The sequence below is a fragment of the Saccopteryx leptura genome, chromosome 8 (assembly GCF_036850995.1).
Source record: "Saccopteryx leptura isolate mSacLep1 chromosome 8, mSacLep1_pri_phased_curated, whole genome shotgun sequence".
In the NCBI taxonomy this organism is placed as follows: domain Eukaryota; kingdom Metazoa; phylum Chordata; class Mammalia; order Chiroptera; family Emballonuridae; genus Saccopteryx; species Saccopteryx leptura.
Genome location: NC_089510.1, coordinates 81,907,280 through 81,930,692, shown reverse-complemented (window position 1 = coordinate 81,930,692; position 23,413 = coordinate 81,907,280). Strand labels below are relative to the sequence as shown.

At 36.0% G+C, this 23,413-nt stretch overlaps 1 protein-coding gene across 3 annotated transcripts in view; it reads left to right on the top strand.

The window, feature by feature from the left end:
• NLGN1 (neuroligin 1) overlaps positions 1-23,413 on the top strand; it is a 975,736-nt gene that overhangs the window by 146,314 nt on the left and 806,009 nt on the right. For 2 of the 3 annotated variants that reach the window (XM_066347066.1, XM_066347063.1), the window contains exon 1: positions 17,917-18,028. The exons of the other annotated variant lie outside the window; for it this stretch is intronic. The gene's annotated coding sequence lies outside the window, so the exon portion shown is untranslated. Of the gene's footprint in view, positions 1-17,916; positions 18,029-23,413 lie in introns of those variants that run through there. 3 annotated transcript variants of the gene reach the window in all.

Sequence of the window (23,413 nt, the reverse complement as noted above, 5' to 3'; positions counted from 1 at the left end):
CTCAGTTTCAATAAGTTTGAGATATTGATGGTCAAGATGGAAAATTCTGCTGTTTTCATTTTTGTTATTTTTCCTAAAATAATAATAATTTCTTGCACTAACTTTATGAAAATAAATAGAAATAAGGGAGGTTCATACCCATTCAAGTAAATCAAATGTTTTATGTTCTACTTCAAAATTCTCAAATTTAAATATTTACATTTTTATAAAATTAAAATCAGAGCACAAATTTAATTTTTGCAACTTTTTCTTTTATTTTGTATCTTGAGCATTTTTCCATATTTTTACATAGCCCTAGTAAAGTTTGTAAAGCATAGTACATTTTACTTAAATATTTACTTATTATTTAAATGTTACTTTCATTTAACTAATTCTGAACATGTTTATTGTTTCCAATTTTGCTATTATAAATTAAATTGCAAAGAGCATCTTTCTGTATATAGGTTTGCTGTCTTTGGGTTTATTTCTTTGGATAAAATTTCCAGAGATTGGGTAATTAAACCACTGGGCTGTATTTACCTCCAGCAAACACCTTTAGCAGAAAGCAGGAGTGTTTTTTTTCTTAATAGTCTGTGGAGCATCAAAAACCCAGAGCTTGATGAAATTAATGACAGTTATTTGAGATATTTCAGGAATAATTTAGATATTAAACAAGAATACTTAAAAAAGAAAATTAGAGTCAGAAGGGAAAGGAGTTTCCAGGCCTTATTGCTTCAGTGCTGTGTTCATTTTCCCAGGACTTTTGCCTGAGCTGAAAAATACAAAAGCACAATGCAAATGTTGTAGTTTTTAAAAAGTACAGTAAAATTACTCTCCAAAAAGATTTTATACTATTGCAATACCGACCGCAGAGGGCAGGCAGGTTCACATTGGATTTGGGGAGACGGTAGAGAAACTGCGGAGCCCGAAAGTGTCGGGCCATACCCGATAGGTGAGCAAGTAAACAACAAAAGGGAAAGAGCTACTAAACAAAGGAAATTCTGCTATTCACAGTAAGGGCAAGGAGTGAGGAACACCGCACCTCAAGGTGGCAGGAGAGCGATCTGGGAGAACCACCGTCCAGGGGAAGCACCCATAGCCTTATGTAGGCTGTGCACATGTGCCTGTGCCACGTGCTCATGCACTAATCAAGCAAAGGGTTTGCGGCTGGTACACCCGCGAGCAAGCCTAACACAGCTGCCCACATCTGTAACGTACTAGTTCATCCTCTCAATTTTATGATAGCATTGTGCACGACTTGAAAATGTTTTATTAGAATACTGTAATTATTACATTATTTTCCTTAAAAGCCCCAGAAGTAAAAGAAGTCCAGGGAACTCCTGGGATTCCGAGTCTTCAGATAACTTTTATACAATCTATCAGGCATTAGTTCTTAAGGGGAGATTTTCATTGCATTTGTGAGTTTATGACTTAATCTGCAGCCATCTTCTTTGGTTACTCAGGGCTTCTAGTAATTTTCATATTTCAATATTGAAATTATATAAAATACTTTATTCTCATAGATATTTTCAGAGAAACTTATTTAAAAAACAACTGTTCTTTGAATCTCATTTATTATAATAGGTTAAATGCGTAAAAAATATTTTCTATTGTTTCTTTAAATATATGCTTACCGACCACAGTTATATATATATTATTATTTAAAATATATATATATTATTTTTTTAATGCTAGTTGTTATCCTCAAATGCTTGCAGTTTCTGGTTTTCTGTTCAAATTTATGAGGAAAAGATTAGATTGTTTAAGAGAGGCATCTAGCAGGGTCTTTCACTCATGGTAATGAAAAATTGTAGAGCTGTAAGGTAGGAGCTGCTGAGGATCAGGGCTGTCCTATTCTCTGGCAATATGATACAACATGTATTAAGTTCAAGCGAGGCCCACTTCCTAGGAATGTAGCCACACTGTTCCACACTCATGCTTTCTATAAAAAACTAGTTAGAAAACAGCATTCATTCATTTTTACGTTTCTTCTATAAATACATTCTTTTATTTTATTTTATTTTATTTCTGAAGCTGGAAACAGGGAGAGACAGTCAGACAGACTCCCGCATGCGCCTGACCGGGATCCACCCGGCACGCCCACCAGGGGGTAATGTTCTGCCCATCCTGGGCGTCGTTGCGACCAGAGCCACTCTAGCGCCTGAGGCAGAGGCCACAGAGCCATCCCCAGCGCCTGGGCCATCTTTGCTCCAATGGAGCCTTGGCTGCGGGAGGGGAAGAGAGAGACAGAGAGGAAAGCACCGCGGAGGGGTGGAGAAGCAAATGGGCGCTTCTCCTGTGTGACCTGCCCGGGAATCGAAACCAGGTCCCCCGCACGCTAGGCCGACGCTCTACCGCTGAGCCAACCGGCCAGGGCAAATACATTCTTTTACTGTGACAGTGAAGATCTTCAAAGATGCCTCCTTGCCTTCTACTACATCAGTTCTGTTTTTACCTAAAATATTTGCTTACAATTTCATGTGAATTTTTTTTAAATTTACCCCCACCTAAAATATTTGAAAACTGCAAGACTAAGCTACCTTAGGTATTTCTGCCAATTTAGAAAAGTAATAGCAAGGTGTACTGTTCGAAAGATCAAACTAGGAGTCCATGGTCTGATTTCTACACAGAGCAAGCCTCTGTGTGGTCATAAAGAAGTCAAGTTTTTTCTTAATCACTTTTTTAATTATAAAAGAAAACAAATATTATCTGCTTTCTTTTCTCAAAAGTATTTTTTTTCAGAAGTCAAAATAATTAGATATGTTACAGTACTTAGTGAACTGTATTTTATAAATGACTGATTTTTTAAATTAACCTTTTGAGGTAACATTGGTAAATATCATTTTATAAATTTCAGGTGTACAACATTATGATTTAATATCTGTATACTCTGCTGCATTCTTTTCTCAAGGAAAATATCACTTATGCTGAAAGATGTTTCTATGTATTGGTATTTCTTATATCAAAGATGACCTTGGCATGAAGGATCTGGTTATCTAGAGAAAGTGTTCAACTTCCTATGTTAAACTTTTATTGGCTCAAGTTTATCTAACGAGAAGTAAGATAAAAATTTCAGCACTGGAACATTTTCTTCACAGTTTTCAAGATTTATCAGAATGAATTTTATTTAAAAAATAATTAATAAACATTATATACTTCATTGGAAAGTAATGGGAACCCTGTACCCCAAAATGTTCCCATGAGTTATTTATTCACTCTATGGACATGAATTAGGTCGGGCTACTGCGTATCTGTTCCTATAGTGTATTCCTTACAAAGCTATGGAGAGTAGGTTTAAGTATTTGGTTTTTTGTTGTTGGTGATAGTGTTTTAATGAAACATTTACATGATCAACAACCTTTTTTTTTTTGTATATTTTTCTGAAGCTGGAAACGGGGAGAGACAGTCAGACAGACTCCCGCATGCGCCCGACCAGGATCCACCCGGCACGCCCACCAGGGGCGATGCTCTGCCCACCAGGGGCGATGCTCTGCCCCTCGGGGCGTCTCTCTGCGGTGACCAAAGCCACTCTAGCTCCTGGGGCAGAGGCCAAGGAGCCATCCCCAGCGCCCGGGCCATCTTTGCTCCAATGGAGCCTTGGCTTCGGAAGGGGAAGAGAGAGACAGAGAGGAAGGAGGGGGGGGGGGGTGGAGAAGCAAATGGGCGCTTCTCCTATGTGCCCTGGCCGGGAATCGAACCTGGGTCCCCCACACGCCAGGCCGACGCTCTACCGCTGAGCCAACCGGCCAGGGCTCTTTTTTTTTATTTTATTTTACTTTTATTTTTTTATTGATACTGCGCATTCACAATAGCAAAACTTAGACTTAGAGCGAACAGGGAAATGCTAAGTTCAAGGTACATAGATAATACTGCCTTTGCACAAATACTGTATCCACTTCCATACTGCAGATGAGACAAGGGAAACTCAGAGTGATTGTCACTAGTGAGTGAAAAACTGGGGATCTGCACCCAGATCCATCTGATAACAAATTTGAGCACATAGATCACAGAGTCCAGTTTAAGGAAGCTTTACTGATATTCTATGGAGTCCAGAATGTACCCGCTGGGTCAGGGCTCTTAACCATGGTTATACCTGTGAATATTTGGTAATATTTCAAAAATGTGGGAGATCTAGCTTAGGGGCAGAGAGCAGCCCCAAGCATTGGTATTTTTTTACCTACCCCCTCAAGAGATTCTAGTGGACAACCATGGTGAAAACCACCTATTCTGGTAATAATTAAATAGAAAAGTGATTTTAAAAATATTTTATTAAAAAATTATTTTGATGTCAGTGTGAAGAATGGAGAAGGATGATTAGATGAGGACAGGGAGGCCAGTGAGGAGGTTGGCACAGCCACACAGCAATCATAACCTGATGCAGGTCCCTGTTGAGAACCCCAGTATCACCTGCAATTCCTGGATAAAGAATCTTGTAGCCCTGGCTGGTTTGCTCAGTAGTAGAGCGTAGGCCCAGTGTGTGAATTTACCAAGTTCGATTCCCAGTCAGGGCACACAGGAGAAGCGACCATCTGCTTCTCTACCCCACTTATCTTCCCCTCTCCTAGCCATGGCTCAATTGATTTGAGCAAAGTTGGCTGCAGGCTCTGAGGATGACTCCATGGCCTCTGCCTCAGGTGCTAAAAAATGGCTCAGTAGCTGACCAATGGAGCAATGGCCCCCCTAGTGGGCTTGATGGGTGGATCCTGGTTGGGGCTCATGTGAGAGTCTGTCTCTGCCTCCCCTCCTCTCACTAAAAAAAAAAAAAGAAAAAAGAGAGAATCTTGTTGTCAGGTACTTTGTGATCTCAATCTCTAACCTTAATTGACTCTTCTGCTTGGTCCATCATACTTCCTTGGTCCATCGGGCTACATTTTCATTGTTGGCCCTATCTATCTGTGGTTTTTAGCCAGTGCCATTTTCCACATACCGTATTTCTCCATGTATAAGACGCATCTTAATTTTTGGACCTGAAACTTGAAGAAAAAATGTATTACATAAAGTTATTGAACTCAAGTTTTATTCATCATAAAGTTCATACAACTCCTCATCACTGTCAAAACTCCCATCTGAACCCTGGCCAGGTAGCTCAGCAGTGGAGCGTCGGCCTGGTGTGTGAAAGTCCTGGGTTCAATTCCTGGCCAGGGCACAAAGGAGACGCACCCATCTGCTTCTCCACCCTTCCCCCTCTCCTTTCTCTCTGTCTCTTTCTTCCCCTCCCACAGCAAGGCTCCATTGGAGCAAAGTTGGCCCAGGCACTGAGGACGGCTCCATGGCCTCTGCTTCAGGCTCTAGAATGGCTCCAGTTGCAGCAGAGCAACGCCCCAGATGGGCAGAGCATCGCCCCCTGGTGGGTATGCCAGGTAGATCCCAGTCAGGCACATGCGGTAGTTTGTCTTTCTGCCTCCCCTCATTTCTCACTTTAGAAAAATACAAAAGACAAAACAACAACAAAAAAATCAAATTGCCATCCATTTCCTTGTCCTCATCTATGTTTGATGATGAATCACTGTCTTCATATATTGCCTCGTCTTTGGTTCCATCTATGGCATTTGAAATGCCACAACCATTGTATAAGATGCACCCAGTTTTTAGACCTCAAATTTTTAAAAAAGAGTGCATCTTCTACATGAGGAAATATGGTTGTCAAGGAAACTAACTCTTTTCCTAGCAACTGAGAGTATTGGCTGGGGTTTTCTCTCATCTCAGTGGTGTTTTATAAGAATTTTGCTAACTGCTCTCAAGTTGAACATGTGGCAGTAGCCTCTTGATGCAGTTCCTCATTTCAGTACATAGTTCAGACTTCTAAGGGTGAAATACCCACATCTCACTACAGGGGGCACTCTCACCCTTTATTGCTCTTTAAGACAGTCAGAAACAGTGGCCCTCCATAAGACAAGGTGACAGAAGTTAACCTAGTCTTGGCATTATCCCTGCTTCTTGAGAAGTCTATGGGACATTCTTTACCCAAAGATGATCCCCTCTGTTTTTGGAGACTTTCCCAGCTGACCATTTCATTTATATTAACTTATGGGCAGAGTGATTCCTTCAGTGTCCATACTCTACAGCTCTGAGTTCACCACCCTTCACAGTGAACAGGAAGTACAAGAGGCTTGGATTTAAATTAGATTACAATCTCAATTTAATCTGTTAGCATCAGAGAGTCATTTAGTGTTATTGGGTTTCAGTTTACTGACCTGTAAAAATAGGAAAAACTGAATGTACCCTTCAAACTTGAAAAATACATATAAGTATACAAACTAAGTACAGAGGATGCATTCAACAGATGAGAGTTGACATTATTTTTGTTATGACTATTAAATCTACATAACCTCAAGAAAGCTGAGAGAGCAAACAAGTGGGTAAAAATGTTAGTCTTTGCAAAAGCCACTTGGGAATATTTATATTTGCATTTGTATATTATGTATATTGTGTTATATATATATTAAATATATTAATAGAATTAATTTACATAAAATATATAATTATACATTATATATTGTATTACATAGTAAAAACAAGAGAAATCAAAGGGGGGATGGAAAGAGAGAGCATGAGAAAAGGAGGGAGGCAGGTTATAAGACTTTTTTTCTTTTCTGTTATTGTTAGTATTATTAGTGTTCTGTTTATGATATTGCTTCATGATCTACCTCTTGATATACTTGGTGAAAGAGAAAGTAGGGAAGGATTTTGGCCAGCTTAGGAGTCAAAAAAGATGAAAGTACATAGCCATTACAATATTATAGAAGTTCATTTGAAATGTATGAACTAAATTTAAGATTAATATTGAGTTGTATTTTAATTTACTTGTTTCAAATGTAAGTTAAATTTGAAGCTGTTATTAAACTCACTCTATTTACGACCCAAAGTTCTTTGAAACTCAATTAAATAATATCAATAAGACATACCTTCAATAAAAATGTTTGCTTCATTAAATAGAAATATTCATATTATATAAATGAATAAATTCTAAATAAGGAGATTTTGATTTTTATTTTGCAATAGAGAATAGACAGAAACTAGATATCAAAAAATAGTTAAATTTAATTAAGATTAAATTTAAATATTAACATAAAAATAATTTATATCAAACTCCTTATAACAGTTTGATAAAGCCTCCCTTAAAAAAATAATACCAAAAACAGTTGATGGTTTTAAACAATCTATTTAAAACTCTATGATCTAAAGCAAGCTCATTCAGACCAACCATTAGACTAATTTGCTTAGTGGATGGACCTAGTTACAAAACAAATTCTTATAGAAATTTTAATCTTCAGAAAAGGAAAAAGAGAAGACATCAGAGAACACTTACTGATTGCTGGAGAAGAATGATTGTTCAACTTTTAAAGGATCTATCCAACCGCAGAATCAGTCAGCCCTATGCGTCATAATTTTGCCCAGAAGAAAATTATGAGTAGTTTTTATAAAAAGGCCTTGGATGAAGTCAACATAAACAATTCAAACCACATGTTTGATATGACATTCTACTAACTCAATAAAATGTTTTTAATCTGATTTGGCATACGCTTAACACATGTGAGCATACATTCTAGAATTTCTGCTGTCAAGAATAAACTTCAGTTTTGGAAACCCTGTTTAAAAACAGTACAGTTAACAATTTTTATGGCATTTCTCCATGGCAACTCAAACACAGCAGGTACTAGTTCCAAGAACACATCTGCAGGTATTTTTATTATCCTGTTAGGTAATGGATTTTGACCTGGATTTTTAAAACAAATTTAAATCAACTTCAGGCTTTCTTACCATTTCTTCACCATCATATTCTTTTCCAGTTTAAATATCATTCTTTTCTATGAAAAAAAAAAAGGAAGCTTACGTTTTAATAGTTTTGTTTTTCTGTTGGTCATATTACATAGTTGACCCCAAAAAATGGCATTCTTATCTTACTTGGCTGTCTTCCTGCTCTGAATATACCAAATAAATTTTTTCTATTATCCTTAGTATTATATTTTTCACAAACATCAGACAACTCTGTATCATTAAGTAACCACATTGTTCATTCTGTTATTTTTTGTATTTGTTTCTACTTTTTTTAAATATACTTTTCATGTACAAAGTTATCAGAAAATTGGACATAACAACCATCCTGATTTTTTTAGCTGCCTTGGTGATTCTTAATCTAGATTGTTAGAGATAAAAGAATATTGAAATCATTTATCCCAAATACACAAATGTTTTAAATTTGTTTTTTCCAGTCTACAGCGGCATTATACAATATGGCAATCACTAGCCATCTGTGGCTCCTGAGCTGTTGAAATGGAATTAGTCCAAATTGAGTTGTACTCTAGACAGAAGATATCCAGTAGACACAAGAGATTTTTGAGACATTTGTATGAAAAATCATAAAAGATCTCTTTATTATTTTTTGATATTGAATCTATGTGAAAATGATAATATTTTTAACATATTGGTTTAAATAAAATATATCATTAAATTTAATTTTACCTGACTCTTCTTAAAGTGTATGCTAAGAAATTTTAAATTATTTATGTATCACACACTATATTTCTGTTGGGTAGTATTAATGTTCCCAGAGTACTTTTAATATTTTTTATTAAGTGTATTAGCTTCTTGTTGCCGCTGTAATAAATTATCACAAATTTAGTGGTTTAAAACAAAATGAACTTATGAGTTTGTGTTCTGGAATTCAGAAGTCTAAAATGTGTTGGCAAGGACTGCATTCTTTTTGGAGGCTGTAGGCAAAATTCATTTTCTTGCCTTTTCCAGCTTCTAGAGGCCATCTGCAGTCCTTGGCTTCTGGCCCTTTTTTCCATCTTTTATCTTCACATCTCTCTATCTATTTCTGATCTCTGCCTCTGTCTTCACATCTCTTACTCGGATTCTGACTCTTTGGCCTTCTTCTTATAAGGAGCCCCATGATTAGTTTGCTACCATCTCAAGATCCTTACCTTAAGCACATCAGTAACATCCCTGTGTCATGTAAGGCAGTGGTCCCCAACCTTTTTTGGGCCATGGACCAATTTAATGTCAGAAAATATTTTCACGGACCCGCCTTTAGGGTGGGACAGATAAATGTATCACGTGACTGAGACAAGAGTCAAGAGTGAGTCTTAGACGGATGTAACAGAGGGAATCTGGTCATTTTTTAAAACTAAAACATCGTTCAGACTTAAATATAAATAAAACGGAAATAATGTAAGTTATTTATTCTTTCTCTGTGGACCGGTACCAAATGGCCCACGGACTGGTACCGGTCCGTAGCCCGGGGTTTGGGGACCACTGATGTAAGGTAACATATTTACAAATTCCAAAGACAGCTATTGTTCTCTATTGTTCTGCTTACTCTATTAAGTATATTTAGTGTCGTGCTTTCTCAATTTGTTAATATTTATTTTTAAAATTTGGTTGTGGTCAAAATCTTTAAGAACAATGACACTTTAATACCAGCAATCAAACATAAAAAGGAATGAGTCTGAAGTGGAACGGTGCAATAGCTTCTCCTCTAGTGATGCCACTGAACTCTGGGCAACCTTATTGTCAGTCACTTGCCTTCTTGATTTTCTTCTGTTTAGCAAAAGGAAATCTTTGGAATCTATACAGAACTATAAAGCTGCAATTTTTTCAGCCATAGTTCAAATGTACTCTATTAGTTTTTTTTTCTTTTTTGTATTTCTCTGAAGTTGGAAATGGGGAGGCAGTCAGACAGACTCCTGCATGTGCCCGACCGGGATCCACCCGGCATGCCCACCAGGGGGTGATGCTCTGCCCCTCCGGGGGGTCGCTCTGTTGTGACCAGAGCCATTCTAGCGCCTGAGGCAGAGGCCATGGAGCCATCCTCAGTGCCCGGGCCAACTTTGCTCCAATGGAGCCTGGGCTGCGGGAGGGGAAGAGAGAGACAGAGAGGAAGGAGAGGGGGAGGGGTGGAGAAGCAGATGGCACTTCTCCCGTGTGCCCTGGCCGGGAATTGAACCCGGGACTCCCGCATGCCAAGCCGACGCTCTACCACTGAGCTAACCGGCCAGGGCCTCTATTAGTTTTAATGATTAGTTTGAGTCCTGGTAAAAACTACTTTCAGCTATAAGGTAGTTCTTATATTTTTTTATCAAGCTCATGAGTGATGAAGATGTAAGTTTTTAATTGGTTGAATGTATTGCGGATTGCAAAGAATTACACTCTCATTTTATCATATAATGGGTAAGCTTTCTGTTACCACATAAACTGTCTACCCTTGCAGTCTATCAGTGTTATGACTTATAACAAATCTTGCTTTGAACTTTTTTGACATTACCTTCTCTGCATAATCGACATAAGCAACTGCTTTTTAAGAATCATTATTTTCTTGCTGGACCATGCTGTGGCACAGTGCGTAGAGCGTTGGACTGGGATGTAGAGGACCCAGGTTTGAAGCCCCGAGGTCTCCAGCTTGAGTGCAGGCTCACCAGCTTGAGTGCAGGGTCACTGGCTTGACTGTGGGATCATCGACATGGCCCCATGGTTGCTGGCTTGAGCCCAAGGTTGCTGGCTTGAGCAAGGGGTCACTCACTCTGCTGTAGCCCCCTGGTCAGTGAGCAACTAAGGTGCTGCAATAAAAAACTGATGCTTCTCATCTCCCTTCCTGTCTGTCTGTCTCTATCTGTCCTTCTTGCTGACCCTTGCTCTGACTCTGTCAAAATAAAAAAAAATACTATTTTTTCTCTTTTCCTCCCTCCTGCCGTCTTGGTATAACTTAGAAATAAAGGATCAATATTTTATTTTTCAAAGTTACAAAACACCTTCATTAGCTTGTTAATCTAGGGAAGTTTTAGAAATATGTAGAGAAAAAGCCACAATGCTTAGGCTGAGCATTATGATTTTTATAACAGATGGTTGGAAGTGAACAATTTCTTATGTATTAAGTGTAATATGGTTTTATCACTCTCTTTCATTACATTTTATATAGTTTATTTAAAGATCATCATAAATAGTTTTATTTACATGCAATAAAAAAGTAAGCTTTAAAATCAAATACAATTTAATTTTAGAAAACTTCATTGTTTTAAATCATTTGTGATACAATTCCCAATTTGATTTAAATAATCAAAAATTAACTAAATAGATGCATTTATATGTTCAGACATCCTGAGAGAAAAAGAAAGGAAGAGACACAGTTAGGCAACACACACACACACACACACACACACACACACACACACACACGCAGAAAAAGAGATCCATTATTTTTAAAGATGTCATTTAAAGGTTTCCTTTATTTAATGTTTAGGAAATTATAGAACTAAATATTTTGAAACAGGTAGATAATGCTCATTAAATTATAAACTAATTGAATAATAATGAAAATCGAGGCTAGTGTACATTTGTAATTGTGCAGAGAGTATGGAATTATATCCAGAGAAGAAAGTACCAAACCCGTCTGAAGTCAATAAAATGGCAGTGCCATTTGGATGTACTAAAAATTTCCTTTTCCAGATTAAACTACCTAACATTAATTTTTATGTGGCTTTTTCATAATTGGGTGAAATTTTACAATAAATTTGGCTAATACTAGAAACAGACAAAAACAAATATATAATAAACTTTAATGAGTAATATACAATAGGATAGTTTTTGGTTTTTATTTATTCAGTACTAAAAAATACTTTTAAGTCCATTTTATGTAATTTAACTCATTCTAGACTATACGGCAAAGGACTAAAATTAGTCATGGTATGATGTAGTCAAAAGCAGCTAACATATTAAGAGAATCTGCTATGATTACTAGAGGGTCGGTAAAATAACATTCACTCTCACAAAGACATAAAAAATTTTATTTCAAAACAAAATATTCCACAAAATAATAATGAATTAAGCTATCAACCGCTAAAATCTTTAGAGCTGAATATTTGTGTATTTTAAGTAAAGAATAATTGTAACACATATAAGTATAAATTATAGATTAAAAAAGGAGATACAAAAAGAGAAAAATATTAGCATAATGGCACCAATATTTGAAAGTTTTTAACAGTTCAAAATGATTTGAGTTTATTTTGAAAATCTGGATTTAATTCTGACTTAAACCCCTAACTTTAAAAACATGTGTTGGTATCTCAACCTTAATGCAAAAGCCCTGCTTCTCTATGTACAGTCTCATCCTAAAATACCTTGTCTTAGGCATTACTTCCTCAGTTTCCAATACAAAGCTTCAAATGTGAAATATAAAGATGTATCTGGTAAATTTAGCATTCAATCAGGTGTTTTCTCCCAAAACATACCTGAAATCCTCAGTTTCAGTCCGGTGTTTTAAGTAGTCTTTTCTAATTAAGGAAGATTGTGTGAGCAGATTCTTCCCTGTAGAAAGAGCCCCTTCGTGAACACCCACCTTTGCTGCAGGTAGACCTTGTAATGTTGCAACACTTTTTATTTTTATGCTTTTCATAATTCCCAGCTGCCATTAATTTAGATTCAAGTCTGAGCACTTAAAATGAGGTTGTATCAGGGGAATTCTGAAGATGGTAGAGGATTGTTTATTCCCGAGACTTGTTTTAGAAAAAGTGTTTTACAATATTCTGTTGTTTTTTCAGACATAGAACACCAATCTTTCATAACATCCTAAAATATTTATTACCAAGTAAAACTTAATTGATTTGACTCTGTCATAAAAGACTTGTTTTTATATCAATTATTGCCCCCACCTGCAAAAATATTACAACTCTCTTTTCATAATGACTCCTCTTGCACTAAAAGCAACAATTAAATACCTCTCATCTATGTATGTTGCAGTAGAACCATGCCATTTTTTACATGATCCATTTAGTATTAATCAATCATTTTTGTTTGTTTAAAGTATAGGAAAAAATGGGACATGTAATCTTCTCTTGAGATTTAGCACAGCTAAGATTTTAGTTGCATAATTAAATTGGAATCTCATATTCCAAATGGCACTCAAGTTTGCCAATCTTGGTCTTTAATTTCTCATTTTTGTTAGTCATAGTAATTTTTTTTACTTCCTTCCTCTATTAATTTTATTCTCCAAAGAGAGATAGCAGACCCATCCAATATAGAGAATAATTTTTTTTCATGTATCAACTAATTTTACTCTTTGATCTATTAAGTCATTCATTTTATTAATCATTTGTACTCAGGGACACAAAGATTAAGTAACTTACTATTCTTCTCTCTGTAAAGTAAATGATTTGATTCATATTTAGTCTTCATTCTTCTCTTTCTTTTATTCTTCCTCCTTTGTGACTATCTAAACCTTCAAACCATTTTGTACATAAGAAAATTGGAAAAAACCTTTAGTTCTGTATTAATATCAAATATCTCATCTTTGGTAGAGATAGTGAAATACCAGTTCAGAATAACTACTAACCATTTACAATAAACAAATTAATTATTGATAGCAAAGTAAGGGTCTATGGTGGTTGTTTGAATTAAAGTCAACTCTCCTGTGAAATGCTTTGTGCTGGGCTCCATGTACAGAACGTAGTTTTCAGTAAGTGGTTGTTGAAAGAATGCCAACTTCTCCACATTTTAGAAATATTACATCTACTTCTTCCTTCTTGTTTGTTCTATCATTGAAAGAAAATAAATTGCTCTCTGTTTCTTTATCACAAAAATGCTTTGGTTATTGGTCAAGAACACTGTTCTGAATGGTTGAAAATTGACAATTTGTCCAGGCATCTTTCCTGAGTTCAGCATGAATTGGGTGATATTAACTACTAATCTAGCTATTTTATTTTTTATATTTGACTCTTAAAAAAATTCTTTCTTAATACTTGGTATCTTTTCCTATTTTTTATGAATTATGAAAAATACTATTTAATGAATTTGAAATGAGATTTCCAATTCTTATATTTTATATTAGCAAAGCCTTCCTATTTACATTTATATATGTATTTTAAATATTCTGGAAGAAGTATCTTTTGTGTTTTAGTTTGGCTTAGGTCTGTCTGGTTTTTGGCAGTCTCTGTTCTGGCAGGTTAGTCTCAGAATGTGGTCAAAAGTGAACATGATCGATTAATTGCCTTTTTCACAAATTCAGAGGCCCTGCTGTTACTATACATGAAGTACTATATGTGAGATCAAAGGAAAAATACAAGAAAGAGCAAGTTGAGGGTAACATTTTTTTCCCTATTTCAACCACATTTTTCTTATTTAGGTAGTCATTTTTGCTTGCTAGCTGGAAATTTTTATATTTATTATAGAAATAAATAATCATCTATCCATTTTGAAGTCTTAGAAATATAAAGTGCTACAGATTTTTTAAATCTTTATATTGAAAACACATCATGATACATATTCCAAAATCTTATACTGATTTTGTTAACTTCTACAAATACTTAATCTAATTATAAAATTTTCTGCTACTGTAAAGGTTCATAGAAATCATCTAGCTTAACTATTTTTTTATTTTAAAAAAATACTTCAGGCATGCAAACAACTTATATGTAGTATTATAAACACTAGTGTACTAGAGATTCAGCCTGGGCCCTGGCAGGTTGGCTCAGTGGTAGAGCATCGGCCCTGTGTGTGAAAATCCCAGGTTCGATTCCCGGTCAAGGCACACAGGAGAAGCGACCATCTGCTTCTCTATTCCTTCCTCTTCTCCCTCTTTATCTCTTTTTCTCTCACTCTTCCCCTCCTACAGCCATGGCTTGATTGGAGTGAGTTGGCCCCAGGCACTGAGGATGGCTCCATAGCCTCTGCCTCAGGCACTAAGAAGAGCTTGGTTGTGGAGCAATGGAGCAACACCCCAGATGGGCAAAGCATTGCCTGGTAGGGGACTTGCTAGAATGGATCCTCTTTGGGGTACATGAGGAGTCTGTTTCTGCCTCCCCATCTCTCACCTAATAAGAATAATTAAAAAAAAAGATTCAGCCTGAAAAATAAAGAACTGAAGATTTGGCAGAAATTACTATGGCGCTTTTCCAATTTCATTGAACTCCATTATTCTGAGAGATAACTTTATTCTGAATTTTATGTTTATAATTATTATGCATATATATGCATCAGCTGCATTTACATATGTGCAAAAATAATAGATATAATTGTTTTGCATGTTTTTAAACTTTGTAAATGGTATCATCCTTTTCTGCAACCTGCTTTTGTTGTTGCTGCTCCACATTGCATTTTTTAGATGAATCTGGGCTAACTGAAGTAGCCCTAGGATGTTCCTTTTTCTTTTTACTGCATTTACTACAGCATTGCAGTATGTGAATAGTCTATACATTATTTGTGCACTTATTTATCCAAAGGCATTTAGATTATTTTCTATTTGGTTTCCTTTTTAGAAATGCTATTAGAGGTATTTTCTACACATGTGTGGAGAAATGCACAGGTATGAAACAACTGGATTTTAGGTTATGCAAATCTTTCAATATTACCAAGCTGAAGGTCTGTTATATACTCTCCATTATTGCTCCACATCCTCATCAGTACTTAGTATTGCTGTACTTACAAACTTTTGCTAATTTCATAACTCATCATTTTAACTTCTATTTCTATAATAATGAAAGAAACTAAATATATATTTTTTATCTCTATTAGACATTGAGAATCTTTTGTCAATTGAATGTTCATTTTCCTGGCCCATTTTTTTCTTATCATTGCTCTTTATAGATTTATAAGAAATCTTTATGTACTTAGATACTAATCCTCCTTTGATTATATTCACAGCAAGTATCCTCTCTCACTCTATGTCTTGACTTCTTTGGTGTACAAGAATTTTTTATCTTAATATATTAAATTTAACATTTTTTATGGACTTTACTTTTTATATCTTAATGTTTAAAATATCCTTCTCTTCTAGTCTACCCAACATTATTAGCTGTCTTTCTCTTAATGTTTTTGAGCTTTGCTTTGCATCTTCAAGCCTTTATTCATCTTTAAGTACATATTTAGGAGTGAAGTTGAGAGCAAGCATTATAATATTTTCATGTCTAATATATTGTGTGAAAAATTCCTTTATTAACACTGCTCTCTAATACCACCTATTTACCAAGTTTCTATAAAATCACAATATATTCCTGAGACCTCTGTTTTAATGAACTTCTGTTTCTGAAGCAAAGCCACATTGCCTCAATTAGTGTCATTTTATATTGAGCCTTAGTAGGTCATATGGTAACTCTACTATGTTCTTTGAAATTGTATTGACAAGTTTTGACCCTTTGCTCTTGCAAACTCATTTTAGAATTAACTTTCCAAATTCCATGAAAAACCGTGGTGGGATTTTTATAATATTATATTAATTTCATAGATTAGTTTACAATATTGAGTCTCTGATCTAGGAACAGGAATGTTCTTTTCTTTTTATTTAGGTTTAATCTTTGATTTGAATAGATTAACTATGGGTCCAAAACTTACTTCTCGCAGTCAAACAGCCAGTTAATAACAAAATTAGTATTAAAAAGTGTTTTGACTGTATAACAGCACTTTTACTAAAAAGGCTTAATTATTTAGTCAGTTAAGAGAAAGATTTGGAGTCCTTGCAGTTTCTGTACCCACCAAAATGAAAATAAATCTGAGTTTACTAGGCCCCTGATAATCAGAGTGTGGTCAGAGGGCTTGTTTAAAATGCAAAATCTCATTCTTTTCCTGGTCCTATGAGTCATAATCCTTATTTTCAAAGATTCATGGGTTATTGGTAGGTACAGAAAATCTGTGACATATTACTTACCAAAAAAAAAAAAGGAGTCCTAAAATATATTGCATTGGCTGTTTTTCTCTAAAACCTGTCAACATTCTAGTAGTAAACTTGAGGTCATTGAATTGCAAAGGATTCAAGCAAGCAACATTGAGGCCCATACAATGACCCTAAGGTCATTGTCTTCCACCATAGGCTCATAGCAGCCATCATATGCTTTGCTGAATGAACATCAAAAATCCAAATGAGAAGAAATTGCATATATATATATGTATATATATATATATACACATATATATATATATATATTCATATTCCTTTAAAGGAAACAAAATGTTGAGTTTTTGTAGAAGTAGTATATTCTGGTAAACTGAAGTTTCTTTTGTTATCTGTAATTATTCAGGAAACAAATACACTTGCTTTGGGATCACTAGCTATCCCAAACTGACATATTAGCTACTAAATGCCATTGAGAAAAATTCTGTAGAAAGAAGATGGATACTAGGGAGACAAGCACAGAAGATTTCTTTTAAAACAAAAAAGATCAGACGATTTTTTGCAAGTAATCATATACTATTCATGTTCATCTCCATTCAGCCTTCTTGCTTAACTACTATAGCTGCCAGTTATCTACATGGGGAAAAGGGGAGGGGGGGGGGGAAGGTGAGGAGAGGGGATTGGAAAAATAAAAAAAGTGAGGTCCCTGCAATATCACCTGGAGCCACTAGGGGTATCTTTGTATCATTTTTCCTCCTGAACTGATTTGGAGTAGAAACCTATATTTGGGAAAAACCAGGGTCCTCGGCATTATTGGGAGCAGTGCACCCAGAATCCAAAAAGATTTTTTAAAAGAAAAAAGAACGAAAGAAAGAAACCACAGTTCTTTTGGTCACAGGAACGGGACTACGAAATCGCTCTCTCTATTGAACATCAGCACCGGGGATTTTTGAGGTCAATTTCCAATCGAGATAAATCTATTGGATTAGTAGGATTATCTGATTGCAGCTGAAAAGAAGTAACGTTGTTTGATCATTTATATTTCTTGCCTGATGGTCGGATTTATATGGAGGTGGCATTCGGTCCCCAGGATTCTGGATCCTGGTTGCAGCTGGAGAGAAAAAAGGATCAATCGACACGTTTTGGAAGTGTCCGTGGGTGAATAAAAAAAAAAAATTAAAAAAGGAAAGAAAAAGAAAAGAGGAGGGGAGGGACGCAAAACTGGGGTTGCGGCTGCTTAAAGAAGAAAAAATAAAGGAAGCGTCTTGAATTCTGAGACAACATACGGAGGGTACTCAAGATTCAAAAAAAAAAGGTCTAGAAACTGGTAAATACTTTGACCAATTCCGCTTGAATTTGAAGGCGAAGTGTTGTAGAAACTGTCTCCTTGAATTACTGGAAGGGGACTGGGGGAAGATGAGGAGTCTGCTCTGTGGATTTATCTTGCTGAAGGTAAGTCGGGGGTCCTCCAGTAAGAGGGGGCTGCCGGGGTTCGCGTGTGTCGGTGCCAGGTGCTGCGAACGCGGTGCCTGTGCAGTGGGAGAGAAGGGGGATGCAAACCACCTCGCGCCGCTCCGGAGGGATCGCTAGGGAGTCACCGAGATCGAGCTTCAAAACCTTTATTCTGTGGCGTCGGTGGGGAAGCCGAGCGACCTTCAAAGCTCTCAACTTTGCATTGAAAATCTCTGTTGGGAGATCCCTTCTGGATCCAGTGCTCTCTCCTATTGATACTCTAAGAAGGAGAGGCAGGGGTGCCTTGGAAAATCTGCATGTGGAATGGGAAAACCCCGGTGGAAATCGCCGCTGCCTCGGCAGTGGTTTCGGCGGCTGTCTTGGCTTGTAAGGGCATTTTGCAGGAGGAATTGCCGTTTTCACATTGTGTCTTTCTCCCTCCCTCTCTTTTTCCATTCTCCTTCCATCTCCCTCTTCTCTCAGCCGATCAGTAAAGGCTTACAGGGTCGCTGCCTGGGATAGAGACTAAGTGAGTGACTGACCACACATGCTGTCTTGTAATTCACTTGCACGACTTTGCATAATACAGTCCGAGCTAACTTTCTTTGAGTTGGACGAGTCCAGGAAGGGGTTGCAGCCTTTCTGCCCAGGGCCCAGGTTGGCGAGAGAGCCAGGCGGCCGGGTGCATTTCTGATGCATCCTTCCCCTGACTGCCTCGACACTTACTGGCGTTTCTTTCCAACTGAGAGGAGCGCGCGCGTTCTCAGACATTTTCTTGCAGCAGAATTCAGGGCAGTTTTTTCTTTAAAAAAAAAAAAAAATTTTGTACCTCAAGGAAAGCTCATCTTTATTTGCAGAAGAAAAATCAGTTTTGGCAGATAAAATTAAAATTAATCACTCTAATGAGTGAATATTAATGGAGTTAGGAAATTAAAAGTTGCTTTGGAATCCAGAAAAGCATATTATTCTGAACCAATTTTGGAATCCACATAGGTTCAAAACAATAAGCTAGAAAGAACTGATTCATTTAAAACATGCACATAGATATATATAGATTATCAAACAACCCCCCTATTTTTTCTGACACTTCAGCATCATGATTTTAGTTGGCTTTTTAAATTTAAGACCAATTCATTACATTTTAAACCTTCAGACATTCAAATGCTTTAGAATAAAATGGATATAAATGCTTTTTAAACTATAAAATAATGCATTGTGTACATTTTAATCTTTTGAACAAAAGCATCAAATATTTGTTTCACAGGTTTCTGTTTACAGATTATGAAGTGTGTATAAATACCTTTCTGGTTTTAGCATTGAAGCCTCTTCATTTTTTGTGAACTCTATGAAAGGCAACTCTTCAATGTCATCTGAGGCACTCAGTCTCCCAGTACTTATTTCAGGCATGAGATGCAGTGGATATTCTGGTATTAACCAGGAACCTCACCAAACTTTCTGGGTTTGTGTGTGCATATGAATTTCTTAAATCTAAATTTTAAAACAAGCAGCATGCTATTTCATTTTTCTTTTTAAGGGTGAGATAGCAAAATATAAAACTTTTGTCTCCCAAGAATTCTGCAGTGAAAGTTAGTTTTTATTTCTACAAACTTTGTGCAAGCTTGTCTCAAAATGATAGAAATAGTAAGAGATACATTCTACAAGCCCAAGTGTAAGTTTTAAGGAGATATTTGAAAGGCTAGGTTTGCCTTTTATTTTACCCAACTTTAAGTCACGTGGTTCATGTGCAGCTTGAACTAGAAGAATGGGTGTTCTGTGTATTGGTACATTCTAGCCACTGATACTAGCTACACAGTCCAGTAAAATTTAACACCTTTCTTTTTAACAGAAAAGTTAAATTAACAATAAAAGACAGCTAGTAAATAGCATAGTAATTGATAACATTAAATGGATAGTGAAGGTAAATAAGAGGTGGGCTGGGATTTCTTTTTAGGCTAAATATAATGTTGATATAAAACATGAAAAAAGAGGTCCCTTTTAAAAGTAAATTTGCATATTTTGCAATCTTTGTGCCAGTGGTCATGGCATATCCTACAGTGCTATGGAAGATAACTCAGTGCCTTTGTCTTGTTTGAACAACATTTTTCTCCATCAAGAATATCCAGTACTTTCTACACCCCCCCCCCATTCTATTCTCTTTTGGCAGAAAGAATAAAAAGAGGGAAACTTTGGCCTGCTTTTTGGTTTCTACAAGTAGTTCCTACATAAAACTTTAGAACTTTGTAGGTGGTAAATTCACTTTGGAAAGTCAAGAACAATGGAAATAAATAAAAGTACACACTACAAAAACATTTTTAAGTTGTAGCCTGTAAATGAAGAGCAAGGTACCCAGTTATATAAATGTTCTCCATGAATAGAGTGGATCACTCTAAGAACTATTGAAAAACCTGAAGAATTCGCTTAGAAAATTACATTTTGATCCACTATTATCGAAACATATTTTTAGTAATGATTAGTAAAAAGAACATGATGGCTTTTATCAGTTCCAGTTTTGTTGCAGAAGAACACAAAATATGGTAGTTTAGGGTAGAGGGACGGAAGCTCAGAGCTAGCCCTGAAAATTGCATGCATAGTTCTTAAAGGATGTGATAAGGAATAGCATTGGATTTCCAAAATCTTGAATATTTGATGTTGCATTTAATGGAGCTTTGCTTGACAGCTGCACCTGTCCCTCGAAAGCCTCCCATGTGTTCTAAGTGGCCTAACATTCAGAGGGAAGTAACACATTTGCTTTGGCTTCCTTTGATTTTGAAACGATTAAATATAGTTAAATGTTATTTTACATGAACTGATTTTTAAAAATTAAATTACTACATGTCAATGATTTGTAAGAATTTAACAAATGACACTCCCAATAGGAAATCTTTCATCTTTTTTTTGTCTTATTGAAAATACAAAAATCCTACTTTTTAGTTTATTTAAAATTTCAGTTTTTAGTATCTCAAATTTGCAAAGCCCATAATAATAATAAAAAAAAGACTAGTCATGATAAATTTAGAGTGTCATTGTCATTACCTTTTAAAACATAACTTAAAGTATTGTGAGGTAGCTAATCACTTAATCATGTTGGAGAGCAACACCCCTCACTATTTCTAAGAGTGAATCCTTGATGGTAACAGGTTTGATTATTTTTGCTTTGTTATTAATGAAATCTCATTGGCTGTGTCAAATATTGCTATGATACTATAAATAATCTCTGTCTTCAAAATGTGCTCCTCAAAAAATAAAAACAAAAAGACTTACTATACCCATTGGTAACAAACTGTGAAAGAGAAAGCCTGCCATGTGTAAGCTCAACTGAAGTCAGAAAAAACTAGTAAATGCTCCAGGCATTTGAAATAATTAGACATTAAACTTTGGGGGGGTAGATGTGGGTTTTTATGAATTCTTTTCACCAGTCACTATACTCTCTTCTGTGCCTATTTCCGTTGCATGTAAGAGAAATTCTAGTCAATGGCAAAACGCTTTACTGCTGCCATTACTGCAGACTTTATAGATCTGAGACATGTTAACATGTTAGCTTTAGCAGTAATGCTCTTTTGTGTGAAAGCTTATGGGCCTTGCAGGGACTCTCTCATTCTGACACTCATAAAACGTTCAAGTCCCCATATTTGTTATTTAATATTTTTCCTATATATAGGAACAGAGCACTTCAATGCATGAATGTATAGTCAAAAAATGACAGGCAAGTGTGAATGGGACTAATGAGTATTAATAATACATATATTAGGAACTGCTAAAGGAAGTTTAATTAAGAAAAACAAGTTGAGCATGAAATTTGTTTTGGAACAAATTTAACTTAAGTTATTGCTACAGATGTAAAATAAAAAACCAGGTGATATATCACAAGAAATAAAGTTCCAGGCTGAGACTTAGATCTACCCAATGCTGTTCACATCTTAAGACCTGCCTCTATGTTGATGTGCTTGGGTTTGACTTATGAAATAAAAGAATATATATATTTTTAGTATTTTCACTTTTCTCTGCTTCTATAGCAATTCTAATTTAATATTTTAACTATATATCTAGCCACACTTTTTTGTACATAAACGTGTTCCCTTGAGACAGGCCACATAGTAGTAACCTCTTCTATTTCTGTAGTCTGCTCTTTTTTATTTTTTATTTTTATCTTTTAGGTGAGAGGATGAGAGATAATGAGTGAGGCAGACTCCAACATGTGCCCCACCCAACCGGGATCCACCCGGCAACCCCTGTCTGGGGAAGATGCTCCAGTACTGAGCTATTTTTGGTGCTTGAGGCTGATGCGCTCACACCAACCGAGCTATGCTCAGCCCCCAGAGCCACACTAGAACCAGTCAAGCCACTGGCTGTGGGAGAAGAAGAGGGAGAAAAGGGGAAGAGGGAAGGGTGAGAAGCAGATGGTTGCTTCTCCTGTGTGCCCGGACTGGGAATCAAACCCGGGAAGTCAATACGCTGGCCTATGCTGTAGCCACTGACCCACACTGGCCAGGACTGCTTTTCTGATACCACATATGTCTGCAGTTAGAGCTACCTACTAAAGCTCATGGCATTGGGTATGCTCTAAGTGATGTTTCAATAAGAAATTCGCTTCTGTATCCATTTACTTATACCTATAATTCTGTTTAATTTTTGGCTTAATTTAGAAAATAAGTAGTTTTATTTATTTTGTTTTCTTGCTTAATTATCTATTTGGTAATGGTGATGTATTTGGGAGCAGAACTTAGGGAGGAGACAGAATGTCGAGCAAATATTTTCTTAAAATGTGGCGTTTTCTTACATTTTGTATGTGTCTAGGTAACATTGGTAAATTCAGAAAAGAGTGAAGAAGTCAGTCAGTAATATGGAGGTCTTATATATGTTTCTGAACAACTGCCTCTTTTGAAACATTCAACTGATGTGCAGTTTGTTCTTTATTCATATGTTTGGCATAGCATATGTGTAACAGTAGGTTTTTCTTCCTTGACTTACTCAATGAATATTAAAGCTTCAGGAAAAGAAAAAGTGGTTAATTGTAATGTTTCAAAGTGAATTGAAATTTCTTCTTGCCTTTTTGTTTAAAGTTATAGTGAGTAGTTTTGTATTGTCATACTAACTGTGCTTGGAAATTCAACGGTCACATATGAAATCAATGAATATTGATTTGATTAAAACTAACTTGGGATTATTCCTAGTGTAAATTTTCCCCATAGGACAACCACTTTGGTTATGACAGAACTGTCAGTGGTTACTACATATGACATTGACTAACAGTTGTCATAAAATTCATACCTGAAAATGATACTTGAGCCATTTAATAGTTAACCATAACACTAGAAAGAATAAAAATTCACTTCGGTAATTATAGTTTCAAGTAAGTGCATCTGTCATTTTTAATTTAAATCTATA